The sequence below is a fragment of the Lathyrus oleraceus genome, chromosome 5 (assembly GCF_024323335.1).
Source record: "Lathyrus oleraceus cultivar Zhongwan6 chromosome 5, CAAS_Psat_ZW6_1.0, whole genome shotgun sequence".
NCBI classification, from domain to species: domain Eukaryota; kingdom Viridiplantae; phylum Streptophyta; class Magnoliopsida; order Fabales; family Fabaceae; genus Lathyrus; species Lathyrus oleraceus.
The window spans coordinates 488633754-488652372 of NC_066583.1; positions in this window are offsets into that span (position 1 = coordinate 488633754).

The window sequence follows — 18619 nt, forward strand, 5'->3', positions numbered from 1 at the left end:
CAAAGCGCAAACTCAGATGAAATGAGTTAGCATCCTACAAAACAAACCAAGTTAGTTCATAACAATCAAATAAACCAACATCAATCAACTTGCATTAATCTCCTTAAAGCATTTGCTTCTTAAGGGTCAAGTGAAAATTGACCAAAACCAAGATTAATCAAACAAGAATAGAATCCAATTGGTCTCACATCAAGACTATGCACCAAATCCATTTCATACACAAAACATGTCAAACTATGCAATTTGGAAACACATGGGAGCAAACAGAATGATCACAATCAAACCAATACCAAAATAGCTCAATAAATTCCAAGAAAATTCAAGTCTAAACAGAACACATTCAATGAGCAACATATCAAATTTCATGGCAATTGGATAAGAGGAAGTATGGAAATTAAATTCATGAAGTCATGGTAGGCAAATACAAACTCAAACAAGGCCACAAATCATGTATCAACTTCAAATGAATGTAAAACAGTGGAAACAAATGATAAATGAATGAGACCAAAGCCAAAATGAAATTTAACATGTTAAGAATCAATCCACAAAATTTCAGCTTCATATGATAAGGCATGAGAATTTCATAAGTCATGTAAGTTGAACACTTCACAAAAGTTCACAAATGACTAAACAGCAAGGAAAATTCCAATCAAATAGGAAATGGACCTAAAAAAAATCTACAAAAAATCATGCTCAAACTAGACATACAGAAGAGTCATCATGCAAAAATTTAGAGCAATTGGCAACTAAATGACATGGAAACAAAATTCAAGAAATTGGACAAAACATAATATGCCACACATTGCTACACTCATGAAGATCACATCATATATCTCATTCCAGAAACTCAAAAATAGCAAACCATATATCAAAATGACCAGGAATGAGTCAAGATCATGTATGTAAAATTTCACACATTTCCAATTAGGCATCAAGATTTCACAAGCAAAATGGTAAAACATAGACACAAAGCATACATGATCAAAGACATTAGACCAAAATAAAAACCATCCATGCACAACTTGTGTTATCATACCTATAAAAATCTAGATGAAAAATGGAGATGAATGCAAAAATTCCCACACAATTTGGATCATCCATGAATTATTTATGATTTTTTGAAGTTGCATCATGAAAATGAAATAAACATTTAAGAAAATTAAATGAAATAAGTGGACGAATGGCATTGTTGTAATTACAGCGCTCACTTAATGAAACGCTGCGTTTCATTAAGTGAGGTGTCAGCGCGCAATTGGTAGCATGGCAAATAAACGCGAAACAACATGCAATGGCCAGGCAAACGGATCTAAACACGATCTGGACGTGTTCTTGAGCATATTCATCCAGTTCTTCATCATAAACCCAGCGCATGAACAAATATCCCCAAAATCAAAATTGAACATATCATTCAACTCATCTCATCATGCACAACAATAATATCAACATGATTTGTTCTAATTTCTACTCATGTGAACAGATCGAGCGAAATAAGATTTAGCAACCAAACTTCAAATTCCAATATCTCACTCAAAACCTAATGGAAACGCACGGTTCAACTTGCAGCGTGTTCTACGTTACAAGATCTACATAAGCCATAACCAAATTTCAAGAATCGTGTCAATCGAGTTCTAACCTTAGTGATGATGCAGTTCGTGATTGGGCGTTTTTTGGATGTGAAACAGGAAAACAGAAGTTCCTTAAGGATGTAGAAGATGAATGAACCGAGGATCGTAGCTCAGCAATGCTCCAGCTCGAAGGAATTTTCAACTGTCCTATGGATCTTCAAGCTTCAACAGTTGCCATGTTCAATGATTCTTCCAAAAGGAGCTTCAACAGAACTTCAATTGTGCAAGAATTGATGATTGGAATGGAGAACCTGCAAGAGAAATCAAAATTCAAGGGAAAAAGTTGAAGAAAAGTTCTTGAGGATTTGAGAGAATTTTGTGATTTTTTGTATTTGGATCTGAAAAGTGATTGTGGATCTGGAATTTCTGTTACAATTAAGCTCTTATAGTCCTGTTAATCCACCTTCTTAATCATGATTAGCACAATTAGAATGGATTAGTGAGATGAAGCTTGTTATGTAATTTGGCAAAATTGCCCTTTCTCAATTAGAACCAATGGAACAGTGCACAACCAGTTTAAGCAAGTCACAAAACCTGTTTAGAAGCAATTTGAATTGGTTTGGCATGAAAATTCCATGTACTTTTGAAAATGGCCTTTTTTCCCACCAAAATTTAAATTGATCACTTGAAAAATGACCTTTTTATATGATGCTTTTTGATGAAATGTAATGATGCATTATGATAGTACATGTCAAATGTGACTTGCTCAAAAAAGAATCACCCAAATTGGCCAAATGGTTTGAAAGTTATGCCTCCTTGAAGTTCAACTTTTTCTGAAAATGATTTGATCATAACTTGCCAACCACACATGAGAAATGAGTGTTCTTGGACTTTTTGGAAAGGTGAGAGCAAGATCTTCAACTTTCATGTTGGACAAAATTTGATTTGAAGCTTGCTTGGACATGTAATTTTGAGGAGAAGGACTTTCCATTTTTGGCAGTTGAAAATTACAGGTCCTTACTATTTTGGGAAACTTCTTGTCTGACCTCAAATTCTTCAATGATGATCTTTGAAATGTTATATGAGGCTTGCATGGACATGAATGAGACCTTTCCAACCATCTCACACCTTCCAATCCCTGATAAAATGCACAGTTGACCACAGTTGACTTTGCTAGGGTTTCAGTTGACTGAGCCATGTTCTGATGAATTTCAAGCCTCTACCACTTGAGATCTTGATTCCAAATGATATCACAACTCATATGAACTCTTGATGAATGATCATGGTGCCCAAATTCTTCAAGAATGGCCACCATCCATTGCTCAATGAATGATTTGACTGTTTTGACCTAGTTGTTGCTTCAGCTGCAAGTAACAAGGTTAGATGACAATATTTTTGTACTTTTGGTTAGTAAACAAATGAAAAGCAATGATATACAAATGCAATACATGCTTGGTGATCAAGAACCACACTCACAAGATAACCCACCCACTAGGAGGCAAGCAAAGGTGTACAATGATCCTTGAGGCAATGAATGATATGGTATGATGCCATGAGGGATCTTAGGGACAAAATTGGGGTCTTACAGAACCCCCATGAGTCTGAAGGCTGTTGTATCCCCAGCAGAGGTATCAGCGAGTAGTTTGTTCCTCAGCAGTCGGGTGTGAGGTATTGTGATCCTCAACATGGTCGTGAATGCATTTCCCCAGCAGGATTGTGAACATTCTTCCCCAACAATTTTGAAGTGGGTAGTTTTTCCCAGCGGAGGTTTGTGCTTATGGTTTTCCCCAGTGAGTCCCCGAGTGGATCAAGTTCGGTGAAAATTATCCACTGTAAAGTTTACCCTGCTCAAGGGTTGACAGTTATTCCCCAGTAGAGGTGAGCATTGGTTGTTTCCCCTAGCGGAGTCCCCAGTGGATTGGGTTCAGTAAAGGTTATCCCCGGTGGGATTTTTTCTTTTCTCCAGCAGCAGTGCTATTCCTCAGCATGTTTGAGAGGTTGGTGAGTTCCCCAGCCAGAATCTCCCCAGTCGAGTTGGTTCCTCTGCCGTCCCCAGAGTATCAAATCAGCGAAGCACCCCCAGCAGTGCGTCTCCCTACAGAGTTGGAGAATCTAATCAGAGTTGTGTGCTCAGCAGGGTGATCATTTGCTCCCCAGCAGGAGTTTTCATCATTTTTGCACCTTGCATGTAGTAATCGTTGCATCCTCAAATAGCGTAGCATTTCCATTCAACATGGAGCATTACGCCATAGAAAAATTCAAACATATGCATTCATGTGTTAAACCTGATTGGACCATATCCCCAGCAGAGGCAGACCATTGTTCAACATCCGTACGACACATTTGCTACAGTTGCTCCTGACGGCATTCAGGACTGATAATCCCCCAGAGAGGTTTATTTCCCCATCCACCCTTGGAAGGAAAGTTTGATTCTCCCCAGTGAGATCCCCAACAAGTGTTTGGCCTTGTCCTGACATATGTAGATGTCATCCTTGTGATACCCGTGAGTGTCGTGGATCCCCGTGTGGGTCTTGTTTTGGTGTCCGTAGACATCATCTTTCGATGTTCGTATCATCCTCTATCCCTCTTCCCAGTCATTCGTTAATGTCTGGTCACCTCTTCGTTGGTGTCGATAAACGTCGAGCTTCTCTCGTTCGTCCGTTGACGTCTGGTTTGAGTCTTCCCAGTCATCCGTTGATGTCTGGTCACCTCTCCGTTCGTATCGATAAACGTTGAGTTTTTCCTATTCGTCCGTTGACGTCTAGTTGTATCCTTTCTCCCAGTCATAAGTTAATGTCTGGTCACCTCTCCGTTGGTGTCGATAAACGTCGAGCTTCTCCCATTCGTCCGTTGACGTCTGGTTTGAGTCTTCCCAGTCATCCGTTGATGTCTGGTCACCTTTCCGTTGGTTTCGGTAAACGTTGAGTTTTTCCTATTCGTCCGTTGGCGTCTAGTTGTATCCTTTCTCCCAGTCATTCGTTAATGTCTGGTCACCTCTCCGTTGGTGTCGATAAACGTCGAGTTTTTCCCATTCGTCCGTTGACGTCTGGTTTGAGTCTTCCCAGTCATCCGTTGATGTCTGGTCACCTCTCCGTTGGTTTCGGTAAACGTTGAGTTTTTCCCATTCGTCCGTTGACGTCTGGTTGTATCTCTTCTTCCCAGTCATTCGTTAATGTCTGGTCACCTCTCCGTTGGTGTCGATAAACGTCGAGTTTTTCCCATTCGTCCATTGACGTCTGTTTGTATCCTTTCCCAGTTCATCTGTTGATGTCTGGTCACCTCTCCGCTGGTGTCGATAAACGTCGAGTTTTTCCCATTCGTCCATTGACGTCTATTTGTATCCTTTCCCAGTTCATCTGTTGATGTCTGGTCACCTCTCCGTTGGTGTCGATAAACGTCGAGCTTCTCCCGGTCGTCCGTTGATGTCTGGTCGAGTCTCCCATTCATCCGTTGATGTCTGGTCACCTCTCCGTTGGTGTCGATAAACGTCGAGCTTCTCCCGTTCGTCCGTTGACGTCTGGTCGAGTCTTCCCAGTTCATCCGTTGATGTCTGGTCACCTCTCCGTTGGTGTCGATAAACGTTGAGTTTTCCCATTCGTCCGTTGACGTATGGTTGTCTCTCCTTTCCCATTCGTCCGTTGACGTATGGTTGTATCTCTTCCCCCAGGTCATCCGTTGATGCCTGGTCACCTCTCCGTTGGTATCGATAAACGTTGAGTTTTTCCCAGTTGTCCGTTGACATCTAGTTGTATTTCTTTTCCCAGTCATCGGTAAATGTCTGGTCGTCCTTTTTTGATGTCGGTAAACATCATCTTTCGATGTCGGTAAACATCGAGTCTCACCCCAGTCATCGGTAAATGTATGGTCATCCCTTTTTGATGTCAGTAAACATCATCTTTCGATGTTTGTAACATCTCTATTCATTCCCATTCATCCGTTGATGTCTGGTCACCTCTCCGTTGGTGTCGATAAACTTCGAGCTTCTCCCGGTCGTCCGTTGATGTCTGGTCACCTCTCCGTTGGTGTCGATAAACGTCGAGCTTCTCTCGTTCGTCCATTGACGTCTGGTCGAGTCTTCCCATTCATCCGTTGATGTCTGGTCACCTCTCCGTTGGTGTCGATAAACGTCAAGTTTTTCCTAGTCGTCCGTTGACGTCTGGCTGTATCTTTCCATTGGTAAAAATCAAACTCCCCAGTAGAGTCGTCGGTAAACGTCTTGTCTGGTTACTGTTGCAAATATCCTGTTCATTCCCCGCAGAGTGCAAATTTCTACGGTTCTTTGGTATTCAATCCCTGTTTACCTTGAAGGTCTGACAGCCGTTGCTCTCATCCGTTCAGGTTCCCAGTTGATTGAATAGGGGCAGCTGTAGCACCTCAAATTTGCACCCCCCATTTGTACATTCATTTCATTTCTAGGTCATTAGCATCACATTAACATTACATTGTCATTGCATAGTCCATTGCATATCATCAGGCAAGACTGGTTAGGAGGATCAACTGTGCAAGGCAACAAGAGCATTCTCCATGAGATCAAAGCCCTAGGGTTGTTCCATTGAACTCACATGATTCAAGGATCACTTTGAAGCAATTTGACCAAGTGTTGAAGGCTCAGAACTCATCAGTCCAGGTGCAATTCATCTAAGGCCCACAAAAGTCAACAGAAGTTAACTGCAAAATCAATTGTGGATTTGAAGGTGGGAAGTGGTTAGAGAGGCTTCATTCATGTCCAAACAAGTCTCATTTGGCATGTCAAACAACAACATTGAAGAATTTGAAGTCAGATCAAGACTTTCCAAAAATAGCAGGTGACCTGTAATTTGAACTTTCCAAAAATGGAAAGATTTTGGACCAACTTCAACTCAAGATTACATCATCAATAAAGCTTCAAATGAAATTTTGTCCAACATGAAAGTTGAATATCTTTCTCTCCCATTTCCAAAAAGTCCAAGATCATGAATTTCTCATGTGTGGTTGAGGAGATATGGTCCAATCATGGCAAAGTGTGTTTCAAAACTCAAATGGACATAACTTTTTAACCAAGGCTCCAAAATGAGTGGTTCTTTTTGCATTTTGATCCTTATAACATGTACTTTCCAAGCATACCATTACATGACATGAATTTCATTTGCATGGTCTTTGGCTTATTCATGAAGATTTTTGAAGAAAATTGTATAACATCATTTTGCTTGATCATGAGCATAAAATATCACTTCAAATGTGTGCATGGGCTTGTTTTAAGAGGAATTGGACCAGAAATTGAGCACTGTTCACGTGCTTCTCATGCATGAAGGGTGAAATATCATTTTTGCACATACACCTTCAAAGTTGCTAATCACATTTGCATTAGGCTTAAATTGGTTCTAAACATGATTAGCATGAAGTATATATACTTAATCTTAACTGCCTTGGCCATTAACACAGATTTCAAATCTGAATTGCAAAAATCACAAAAAATTTCTCTCAAATTTTTTGCAAAATTCTTCAAACAAGAACACTTTCTATTGATTGATTCATCCTCCTGAAGCATTTCTGAGCAAGTTTGAATGTGGAATTGGAAGAAATCGTGGCATATTGAGCTAGATTCAAAGCTTGAAGCATCCATGGCATTTGCAAATTAAGCTGGATTCGTGCATCCTTGAGCTTCAAATTCGTCATCAATTACTTCTATGAGCATAGTGGAGAAGATCTGAGGCTTGGCTGAGCTTGTAACACGCGATTTCAACTTCTGCTCATCAAGAAGGTTAGTTTTCGATCTCTTTTATTTTGCAAATTATTAGGATATTCATGTAGATCCTTGAATGGTGATGATACTGGTGAAAGAATCGAGTGAAATGATGCAATATCCATGGAGTTATGCTCGATTCAAGTTTGGATGCACTTTTTCCTTTTCTTCGATTTGGCTTGGTTATGAAGTTTTTGCATGAATCATTGCTTGATCTTTGATGTACATGGAAGGATGAGTTGATTGGTATAGGTTTCAATAATTTCTGGACTGTTTTATGATTTTCTGGAAAATTGTTCATCATGTTCATGAGGAAGGGGATGAAGTTCATGCACTTCCAGTTTTTGCTAGGACTTGGCTAGGGTTTTGCTACGAAATTTGCATGTGCATTTTTGAATTAGCTACGAAATTTGAAAGCGTGCCAGGCTTAGGGTTTTTAGTTGATACGCTGTCGTTTGGCTTGGGCGCGCTTGGAATTCAAACGGTGACATGGTTCGAATCCGGCTGGAGACATTTTTCAAACTGCATTGCCTTTATTTCCTTTTCCCTCCTATTTCCATGTTTGGCTCCATTTTCATTTTCAAATTTTTCTCTCAACTTCCAAAAAATCATATAAAATTGAAAATGCTCCAATTGATCTCCAATTTTTTGCACAATGATCCTTACCCTGTCTACTTTTTTATGATCATTAAATTGCAAATTGTGCTTGGCTGAAAATTTGATTTGTCCTAGGGTGATTGAACATGTGTCCATTTGTGCTATTGCCTTATTCATTTGATCATAAAATGCTTGTTTCTTATCCAATGCTTCTGAAATTTTGTGTGTGGATTCTAGACATGTTGAGTGACATTTTGGCTTTGGTTTGATATTTTTCCCATGCACCCATTATGTTTTATGTTCATGCTAACTTAGTGTGACAATTTGTGTCACACATGTGATTGTTTGGATTATGCTATGTGATTGCCATGCCTAATGATGTCCAATGCCTCTAATTTATTGTATGATGATCATGTTATATGTTTTGTTTACTCATGAATTTTGCCAAGATTATTTGAGTCATTTTGATTTGATGTGCATTTGTTTCTTCTGATGTCTCAATGTGATCACCATTTGCATGCCTTTCCATGTTTTGCTCATGAAATGAATATGATTAATGATTTTGATGTGAGACTTTTTGAGATTTGTTCTTGACTGAATGAGGATGATTCATGTTAAATTTCAAGTTCTGTTTTGAATGTTTGACCCTCTTTTGACCCTAGGCTTTGACCTAGTGGTTTGGATTTACTATTTGGATTGTGGATTTCAGGTTCAGATGCACATTGCCATGATTGGAGTGGCTCATTCATTTGAGTTTGATTAATTGGTTGATGTTGGCTAACATTGTGTTGTTTTGTAGGCCTTAAGAACAAATTCACTTATGATTGTGCCTTGCTCATTGTTGCTTTGATGCTTTGTCTACCTGTCTGACTGCTGATGACTGTTGTTTGTCTGATTGTTTGAATGGTGAACTGATTGGTTTAGATTTTTTCAGGTACCTTAGTAGCTATAACTCATTGATTGAGTTGCTTAGCTTGGCTTGTGGTTTGCTTACCACCTAGGTATAACTCTCTGACTTCATGTAGTCTGGAAGACCTGTCCTGTTATGTGGGCAGGCACCTGTCTGAAGCCCTCCTTAAGAGGCAATGCTTGTGTTTGTTTAATTTTGTGCCAAGCAGGTAAAGACCTCTTAGGAGGAAATTGGCAGATAAAAGGGATGTGCAATCCATCCCCTGCTATTCAGTTGTGTCATTCACTTTGCTCACACACCATGTGTTGATGCATTGTGGATAATAACCCAAGATCATGTTGTGTCAGTCATTTGTGGAGAAGAGTTCCTACATTCTGAACTCCCACACTTTCTATTTTGAGTCAAGCTCTCCCAGGCCAGGGATAAGAGCTGTGAGGTCTTACCCTCACTTCCCATTTCATCTGCTTCACCCTAACTCTCAATGTTAGGGTTAAGAGCTAACTACACCCCATTCCAGTTGGCTTGTTTTTATAGCCTAACCTTGTATGAGCCCAATTGTTTGCATATAGTGTGTGTGTTTGCTTTCCGTGCTTGTGTGTGTTTGCCTGTGCTATTTAGGATAGCTTGCTTCCTGTGCAAGTTAGATAGAAACCTTAACATAGGGATCGTATGCATGACAACTTCTAGGCTCGAGTCGTAGTCTCCCTAGTGGTTTGTGTCTCCCTTTGTTTCTGGTTAGGTTAGAAGTTCTTTCCCTGCGTAGGGGAACTACGTCGCCCTGATCCTCATACCCGATGAGGTACGTAGGCAGGAGATGAGTTAATCTCTCCGGGCGCCCTTTTTCTTTTTCAACCCTTTTGTTTGCGTTTGGAGTCTGACGTAAGTCCAGCGATTGGCAGTTGGTTTCCTGTGTCTTGTTTACTTGTTGGAGTCTGACATAAGTCTAGCGATTGGCAGTCGGTTTCCTGTGTGTGTGTTTGTTGGTTCGGAGTCTGATGTAAGTCCAGCGATTGGCATTCGGTTTCCATGTTTGCCTGTTTGTGTGGAGTCTGACGTAAGTCCAGCGATTGGCAGTTGGTTTCCTGTTTGTGTTTTGTTTGGCATGCGTTAGCCGAGCTACGAGTGCTCTGATTCTTCTTTGGTTAGAGAAGATACGTATGCATAGGATGCGACATCCTAGCGAGCACGTTTCCCCTGTCCCCGAACTATGTTGACTCTGATGTTTGTGTCTGACAAACTATGTAGGCCCAGGATGCGATATCCTGCTGAGTCCCGTTTCTTTTGTCTCTCTGTGTTTCCTTCCGGCCTTGTGTGCGGTTTGTGAACAGTTTCTAGCAACCTTATCCTTTCTCTTTGAGCGTGGATCCCGTCGAGTACGATGGATGCGTAGGGGTGCTAATACCTTCCCTTCGCATAACCGACTCCCGATCCCATCTTTCTCTGGTCGCGAGACCATGTCTTTTCCAGGTTTACTTCGAGTGTTTCCTTTCCCTCTTTTGGGATAAATAACGCACGGTGGCGGCTCTGTTATTTCGTTTTCCCGCCGGTTTTTCGCGTAATGCGACAAAGGGTGATTGTGTTCTGACCTTATTTGCAGTCCATATCAGTTGGTTTTCCCCCTTCGCATTGATTTGGAACATACATAGGCAAAGAAGTGGCCTACTATGCAATTTGCTTTTTGCCATTTTAGGAAAAGTCAGCATTTGCACATGGGGTCGAATTTTTCAATGTGAGGATTTTTTGCTTCCAAGTTGACTTCTTACTACACCAAACTAACATATGCAACATGTTTGGGGACCATTGGAATCATATTTAAGTGAATTGTAGACTTGGTGAATGGTTTTGCAAATTTTGACTTGACTTGGTCTGGTGTGCTGATCGGGATGGACACCCATGTTTGAACCAATTCCAAATGAAATTGGCTCGTGCAATTTGCTCAATTTAGGCCACTTGTTCCTTTCCATGAACTTGATTGAATGCAAAAATAACCAGGTCAAAAGGGCTTGTGGTTTGGAAATGGCAACATGTCAAAGTAGTGGTCATGACATGATTTTAGGGCATGGTAGGCATGTTGGACCAGCTTGGCCAATAGCAAAATTGATCCCCTTCCTCAATGAATTAGGTCTTGGACCTTGAAACAAAGTTGGAGAGGAAGTTATTTAGGACATTTGGCTCTAAGTGAAATTTAAAAATCTAAAAAAATGAGAAAGTTATGGTCTTTGGAACTTCCCATAGGCCATTCTTGCCAAAATGTGACCAACCAACATGACATAGTTTTAGGGTTTTTGTGATTTCTTGCTTTTCAAGCCACAATTATGGATGTTTTGATCTAAAATGATCATATCATGATGGGAAATGAAGTTTGGAAATTTGTGGAATGATTTTAGGTCAAATTGGTGGGTGGATCAAGTCATGGAAAGCTGAAAAATCAAGTGTGAACCAACTACTTACAACATGGATTGGATGGATGTTTAAATTGTTGGTTTGGATTTTGATGGGCATGATGATGTTGAATGAATGGTAGGGTGATTGTATGGGTAAAAATGATCAAGCTTAATGGTAAAGAATCCCCCTAAATTAGGGTTTCTTGAGTTACAAGTTTCATCAAGAACCATGGTCAGATGAATTAGGGTTTGAGTTATAGGGATCCAATTGAGATGTTTAAAGGTCATGGGGGATGAACACACTTTGGATTTGAGGGGTCCTTAATGGCATGGTCAAGATCCATGGTAAATCATGACTTGTTCAAGCCAAGAGGAGGGTCAATGACTAGGGTTTGGTTCTTGGTTGACCATATGAATCTTGAAGCTTCTTCAAAGGGGACTCCCCACCCAAATTAGACTTGGGGATTGAGTGAGATGTCTTGAATGATCCTTCAAGATTTGTGGGATGCTTGAGGATGTGATTAAGGTTAAGGTGACTTGGGCACACCTCAACATGATCAGAGGATCTTGGAGCTTTGTAGGTGAATCCCATGCCTTGGACTTGTGGATTATTGTGATCATCAAGTACAAATGCATATGAGATGTATGTATGGGATGTATGCTTAAAGTTTAGGGCTCATGAAGATGATACGGGGTAAGGTAAATTTGAGGGTATGACAGTCATAATCAAAGTCAGACACCGACAATGGGTTATCCGTCTAATAGATCAGAAAACGATAATCTCTGTCCAACACATACATGACTTGAGGACACCCTTTCCCACTTTTTATTCGAAGAAACTTATCCTTGAAACCCTTGTAGTTGGTAGTGTAGGAATGGATGAAACTTTTACATGGGATTCCACTAAGGCAAACCCAACCTTCTTTATCCGCTCTTTTCAGCTCAAAGAAAGAGAAAACAACGCTAAAGTAGGAAATATGTCCATTGCCTCATAGACAAGTTCAAAAGCTTTGATAAAGCCCCACCCATTTGGGCGCATTTGAGAAGGGGCGATGTTTAGGGTTTTAAGGATATCAGATTCAAAATCAGTAAAGGGGATACGGATCTTAAAATCCTCGATTACCCCTGAATAGAAATAAAAGTACTCGTCTGATACTCCCCTTGGTCGAGTGATGAAAATGCTTTTACCTATCACCTTGTTGAAGAAATCTTGTTGTTAGATCGGAGTTTTGAAATATAGTTTTCGTCAAGTATGATGTGGTCGTAACTTAGGACTTCTTTGTCAATAAAAGATCCTACCATCTCCATCAAAATGTCCACATAACATAACGACGAAGACTCCGAGTCAGTTTTACTATGAGGTGGAGAAATGTCACCATAAACTTTCTTAATAATTTGATCAAGCTCTGCTTGCTTCAGATGACCCTCACACTCTTTCATGCATTCATTCCAGAGTTTTATTCACTCATGGGAATTAAGGGGAATCAGTACTTTTCTCGAATCACCACACTCACGTATTATAACCATAATAAAAGAATTAAAAAAGAGTAAGTAAGACAAAGAAATAATACCTGGCGCTTGTGCTTGCAAATACGATTGGCAGAAATCACAAAAAATATCGACAATAAGTCTTGAAGAAAAAAGGACGAGAGTCACAAACGGTAAGCAAAGGAATAAAGAAGGAAATGGTTTTTATGGAAGTAAGATTTACAACGGTCAAGAAACTCTATCGAGCTAGAGTCATGATAGCAATTTGGTTCCCCATAAAAATCACCATGACAAGGAGAGAGAAAACATTTTCCATTATTACTCTTTTAAAATCCACTATCACACGTTAACTTACCATAAAAGTGACCGACTCAAGGAAGAAGGAATTCCATAACTTTTTGTCCGAACAATTCATTCTTTTGGACATCGTGATCGGGGGCTTATGTACATCTTGGAATTCCCGAGGTCAAGTTATAAGTCATTTAGGTCGAGTATGAAGAGACAACATGTTGAGTAAGACAAGTGTCGAGTATAACAACCCAATTTTTAGTATTTATTTATTATACTATTATTACTTATGTGGAGTGTTAATTAATTATTTAGTTGATAGGAGATATCATGAATAATTGAATTAATTAACTTGGTGGATATATGGTGTTAGTTTAATTTATTTGAATTAAATAGAGATATTTAAATATTAGGTCTTATTGGGTTTATTAATTAAATTAGAAGTATAATGACTTAAGCCCAAATAGAATACTAATATAAATAGTAAGAGGTGAGGAGAGTGAGAATTAGGATTCATTTGATCATTGAAGGCAATAGAGAAAGAGGAGAGGAAAAGTAAAGAGAAGAGCTAGGGTTTCCAGAAAATTGAAGAGGTGAGGGGGGAATCCTTATTATTATGGGTTAGTATGATCGGGTCAATGGGTAGGAACATGTTTAGGTTGAAATCCTTAAATTGCATGTTTTGGAATTGTTAGGTTTTGATGAGTGTTCTTAATTTATGGTGATTTGATTGGGTTAAAACTGTAAATTAATGTCATATATTTAGAGTATTGTATGAGTCATAATTTTCTGAACGTGTAGCTTTTTACGGAATCGAAATCGGAGGTCCGAAAGTCCTCCAACGATGAAAAATGCAGAAAATTATGCATTCTGTTTTACAGTAACCGGTTACTCACCGAGCGTTAACCGGTTACTTGCTTAAAAATCTGTCAATTTTGTTTTACAGTAACCGGTTACTCACCGAGCGTTAACCGGTTACTTGCTTAAAAATCTGCATTCTGTTAAACTGAGTAACGGGTTACTCACCGAGCGTTAACCGGTTACCACTGTTTAAAAAGTGAAAAATTGAGATTTTAAATGCTGTATTTATTTTGAAATGCAATCTAAGTGTGTGTAGTTGATAATTAGCCTATATTTGTGAATGTTATAATGTTATGAATGTGTATATGTACCATTGGTGGATTGTGAATGATATATTATTATGAATGTGTATATGTATCATTGATGGATTATGAATGATATATTGTTATGAATGTGTATATGTACCATTGGTGGATTGTGAATGATATATTGTTATGAATGTGTATATGTACCATTGATGGATTGTGAATGATATATTGTTATGAATGTGTATATGTACCATTGATGGATTGTGAATGATATATTGTTATGAATGTGTATATGTACCATTGGTGTATGATTCATAGAGTTGAATTATGGGGATATGTGGAATGTTAAGATGGTAGAGATGATCTTAATTGCATATGTATTGGTATTTGTACATTCATTCATGGCATGGTCGGCTTCATTGTGGAAGCGGTGAAACTGTGGGTTCACATGGTAATAGACGTTGATCCTTAATTGGAAATAGGCGTAGCAGACGTTGATCCTTAATTGGAAATAGGCGTGGTAAATAGACGTTGATCCTTAATTGGAAATAGGCGTAGCAGACGTTGATCCTTAATTGAAAATAGGCGTGGTAAATAGACGTTGATCCTTAATTGGAAATAGGCGTAGCAGACGTTGATCCTTAATTGGAAATAGACGTGGTGGCTTGGATTCTAGATATTGAATCGGAAAGCGGTGAAACATTGGGTTCACATTATGGTACCACATGCATAGAGTCATATGTCTTGCATTGAGTCATATTAGAGCCATGTGATAGTTGAATGTTTGCATTGTTGTGATTGTGATGTGTGTATGAGATATGGTAATTGAATTTGGTGATGTTTGGATACATAACTTGGCAAATTATGTGATTATGTGATCATTGTCGTTATGTGTATTTTTGGGAATATACTATTGGATTTGAATATTATACTCCTTGAGTTTTTATGTGTGCTTGAAACATGTGAAATAAATGTTGTTTAATATTATTTACATGGTTATATGAAGTGTGACGAATTCCTTTAATTGTTGATTTAATCATTGTGCTTAATTAATACTTCTTCATAATGATTTGAATTCTCACCCTTTATGTTGAATGTTACCTTTACATGGGTATCGCGCAGATACTCAGGAGTAGTAACGCTGAAGTAAGTGGACGGTAGCTCACTCGAGATTAGCTGGAGAGCTGCGGTACTTCGTTTAGAGACTAAGTAGTGAGTCAATGCTCTGGTCATGTAACACTGGGTAGATTGGTAGTATGGAACTCAGATCTGATTTGGATACGTTTTATGTTATTAATTGTGAACATGTGTAATCTTGAAGAGATTATTGAGAGATGATCATGGTATGGAACATAGATCATTTGATGAAATGCATGAGTATTCATTATTTTCCGCTGCGAGCGCATATGTTGGAATATTCATGATAATTGAAATGTGTTATTTGAAATGACCAGGTGTATTGTATATTGATGATGAATGATGTTGGTTTTTGAAAGCTCTTAGTTTTCGAAAACGTCGATGTGACGCCCTTTTGTTTATATGCGTGCTTATTTACTCTGATTATATGTTAAGTATTTTGGGGTAGAAAAAGGGGTGTTACATCGAGCTGCATAAAATGAACAAGTCGGATCCCGATCATGAGAGTGTTGGTAGATGACATGAACAAGTCAGACCCCTGTCTCATGAGAGTGTTGGTAGACGACATGAACAATCACATGTAACGGTTACAAGGTAGCTCCATAGTTGCATGATAGTAAAAGGGGACGACGAATGTTATCAGCACCATTTAAACATGGGAATCGAAAAGACACTTCTTAAATGACCATTTGGAGATATGATACATATAAAAAAGGTTTCCCATCAAAGAATGAAAGGGGACAAAAAATACTATCCTACATATAGTCCGATTGTTATCTCATCTCAGATAAACTAACCAAATAGTATTTATTAACAACTAGTTAGTTGTTTAAAATAAGGTAGTATTGATAGAAGTATAACTAACAATAGATAATTAAAAAACTATTTTAAGTGTTATCTAAGTATATATAACCTTTTTATATATACAATAAAATATTTATTTTTATTAATACTTTAAATTTTAAATTATGATTTTATTCTTATTAGATAAAAGGGGGAAAATTACCCACAAAATACAAATTCAAGAAGAGAGTACCTAACTAAAAAATTTAAAGAGGACAAACAAAAAAAAAGTACAACTAAAAGCCAAAAACCAACACAAACAAACTCATAGAAAAAAAAAACTAGGTTGTTAATCACACCCTAAAAAGTTCATGTTAGAGCTCATGGCTAAAGGACCACCATCAACAAGCAAAAGCAAATATCACCAGAGAAAATGAGAGAAATACTAATCAACTCAAAACTAGATCATATATACTAAAACAGAATACGGTTTTGAAGTCATTTTAAAAAAAATATATAAGTTCGTCATTGATTTACTAAAATATTACTTTTAAGTCAAAATAATACTTTTATTTTTCACATTTTTCATATTTTATAATAAATCAAAAAGATAATATTATTTCAAATTTTTAAATAATCCAAATCACAAAATAATAAATTATAGCAAACTCACTCTTAATTTTAACCCTATCACCTAACACCTAAAGATGTTTTAGTTATTTGTATTTGGTCCTTCACAAAATTTTGAAATGGACATATCTAACTCTTATACCTTACATGTAAATATTAAAGACAATTGAGAGAAATATTAAAAATAGAATTCAATTTTTAAATATGAACGGGATGATATATCGCATATTTGAATTTAAACTCTATAACTAATATCTCTATACAATTATCAATTAAACTGATTTAACATGACAATACTCAACTTCTTTATTTACACTAATTAATTTTAAATAATCTTATTTTCAATTTTTATATTAAAAACGTTTGATTTGGCTTAAAACATGCTCTTAGTCAAAAATCTTATACTCTCTCAAACTTAAAAAATCAAAATATGGTTGAATCGGTTATTTTACATATTATATATAATATGCAAATATACAACAAAAATTTACACAAATGAGATTAAAAAGATTGGCTTATTATTTTCCCATTAACTTCTCAAAATATGTGTATATATGTAGTTTGCTTTTGGCTCTCTAAATCACTAGAATGAATGTCAAAATTTGAAGGAAAATATTATAACTTATTAATCATTTATAATAAAAAATGATTATATTGTACTTTAATTTTATAATAAAGCTTATTTTAATGTTTAAAATATGAACATGTGGGTATGAATGTGCTATTTTAGGAGTATTAAGCATGATAAAGTAGGTAGTTGGGTGCCATAAGTTTTTGCATACGTGTATGACTTTCTTTTCTTTTGCTATGCATTTTGCGAAGTACAACAATTGTTTGAGCTTATCATTTATTTGTCTCAACATTTTTCGTCTTGATTACTTTTTCCTCAATTTGGATTGACACTATTAGTGGTTCTCTTCCAATCATGGACTCTACGGCTTGTTATTATAGCATGCACATTCACAAGTAGTTATATTGAAAAGTTCTTGCAAGTTAAACAACATATTCAATGATTCTATGTAAAATAGTATTTTCTTTCATAAAATATAATGATAAGAGGTGTTAGTGGCTTCGGATAGCCTTTTCTATTTTTCTTCTTTAAAGTTTTAGGAAGACTTCTTCTCAACTGTTTGGCACTTTACAATGATGACATTTTGACAGAATTTTTATATAGGTGAGAGTTGGTTCGTTTGAGAGAATTAATGTCTTTATTTGAACTAAGTTAGGTCTCTTGATTCTAGATTTAGGGTCAAGGAGGTCATGAAATTGACTTGCTTCTAAATGATTTTATTTTAAAAATTTCACTTTTATTATGAAGGGGATAGGAAGAATATCCAACATATTTCTAGAGAGAAGGAGGACTCTCTCTCTCTCTCTCTAAAACTTAGCGTGATTTTCCCTTTTTTCATAGGGTTAGGGTTCCGAACCCAGTCTTTTCTGGCCCTTTTCCATACTATTTTGTTGGATCTCATCCCTTTCCTTAGGGTTTTTGTCTCCATTTCCCGTCTAAGCAGTCTCATTCAAAGTCCCGTAGGTTGCAGTGTTATCAACATGGAGAATTCGAAACACATTCCTTAAAGAAGGAAGAAGAAGAAGGATTTACAGTGACACTTAACGAAGTCAGTGGTGAGAAAATTTTCCAAAATGCTTTAGCCGATAGACTTTGGACGAAAAATGTTTCAATACATGCGCTTTCACAAACACAATAGTCGGAGCTTGGCGATTGAAGAACCTAGTGGAAACTGGAGAACTCAATAAGAACTTGTTTTTATTCAGGTTTGCAGCGAAAAGAGACTTGGAGTCTATTTTGCGAAACGACCCATGGAGCTTCGATAGGAACCTTTTGGTCGTGAAGCACGTGACAAGTGAAGAGCAACCTTCTGGGTTAGACATGCACTTCAACCATTTTTGGGTTCAGATTTATGATCTCATACTCAAATATGAGGTGATGGCTCATAAGATCGGAAATATTTTGGGAGCTTTTGAGGATATGGATTCAAAAGATA